The sequence below is a fragment of the Rhagoletis pomonella genome, unplaced genomic scaffold, assembly GCF_013731165.1.
Source record: "Rhagoletis pomonella isolate Grant_MI unplaced genomic scaffold, Rhpom_1.0 Rhpom_scaffold_00005, whole genome shotgun sequence".
Lineage (NCBI taxonomy): Eukaryota > Metazoa > Arthropoda > Insecta > Diptera > Tephritidae > Rhagoletis > Rhagoletis pomonella.
Genome location: NW_023458559.1, coordinates 7427970 through 7429225, shown reverse-complemented (window position 1 = coordinate 7429225; position 1256 = coordinate 7427970). Strand labels below are relative to the sequence as shown.

Genomic DNA, 1256 nt, shown 5'->3' with positions numbered 1-1256 from the left:
CTTCGCAAATTTTACCCCTACCGAAACCAAAGATGTATACACATCAAAAAAAATTATTTAAATTCCATGCTGTCTGTAATGGGATTTGAACCCTGACGCTCTGGAAATTAGCAAATTGTGGCAAGCATCTTCGTGCACTCAGCTACAGCCAGACATGTAAATGTGCATTCAAATGTTCAGTTTGATTCAACACCACGTGTGCGTGGTATGAAAGTATTGTTTTTAAGTACGAACATTTCAAAACGATAATCAAATAAAACATATTCATGTTTACTATGCGTTATTTCCCCCAGTAAATTCATAAAATTTTTCTTAATATTACAACGTCTTTTTTCTCTCAGCGTAGTCATTTTTAAGCAAAATTTGTGCAATCAAATGGAAAACCGGGACACTTAAATGAAACCGGGGACATTTTAAGGTTGGATCGGGACACCGGGACAAATAGTCTAAAACCGGGACATGTCCGGGAAAACCGGGACGTCTGGCAGCCCTACACACAAAGCGCATACTTTCATGCGATTTTCTTTATGATCGCATTTGTGTTCTGGATGTACAATAGTCATTATTTCCTGACAGAAGAGTACATAAATACCAAAATAAATCTCATACAAGCTTTGAATTTATTTACTTATTATGCGGAGTACCGTTGGCCTAAGTTAGAGCATTTTTATTTCTTGCACAAGCGCAGTGCGACTTGCCTGCGCTACTTGCTTATAGCAACAAACCTTTAATAAAAAATTACTACCGTATTATATAGCATACAATATTGTATACATACATACATATATTGCGATATTGAAAGTGTTTGTAATGAGAAAGTTCACGCTACAGAAAAAGGTAATTGTGGTGTTTTATCTAAGTTGTATACCGGTAGCGCTCAATAAATCTCGATCAATTATTCTTTCGGTAGGAAAAAATTAAAATGTTTCACATTGATTTGATCCGTTTTAGTGAGTTAAAAAAGGGGAACAGATTTGTATGAGATTTCTTTTCGTATAAATATGCTCTAATTATCGAGAAGTACGCCTTCCTCTTTTGCATATATATCCTATCAGAAGTATATAAAATGTGGATATCTTTAAAACAGGAGCAGCTAGGATTTCAATTTAAGCGGATTCTTAACCTTAAGATATCAACAAATACAACCCTGCTTTCAGATTTTGTCGACATTTTTATGCAACCTATCTTCGCTTCCTGCCCCCCGTGACAGATAGACGATAGCGAGTTTGGTTGTACCTCATTGTATTCGTTCGTTT

General features: G+C 35.7%; 1 protein-coding gene across 3 annotated transcripts in view; it reads right to left on the bottom strand.

The window, feature by feature from the left end:
• LOC118738671 (MOXD1 homolog 2) overlaps positions 1-1256 on the bottom strand; it is a 1114343-nt gene that overhangs the window by 409092 nt on the left and 703995 nt on the right. The window lies entirely within an intron of this gene.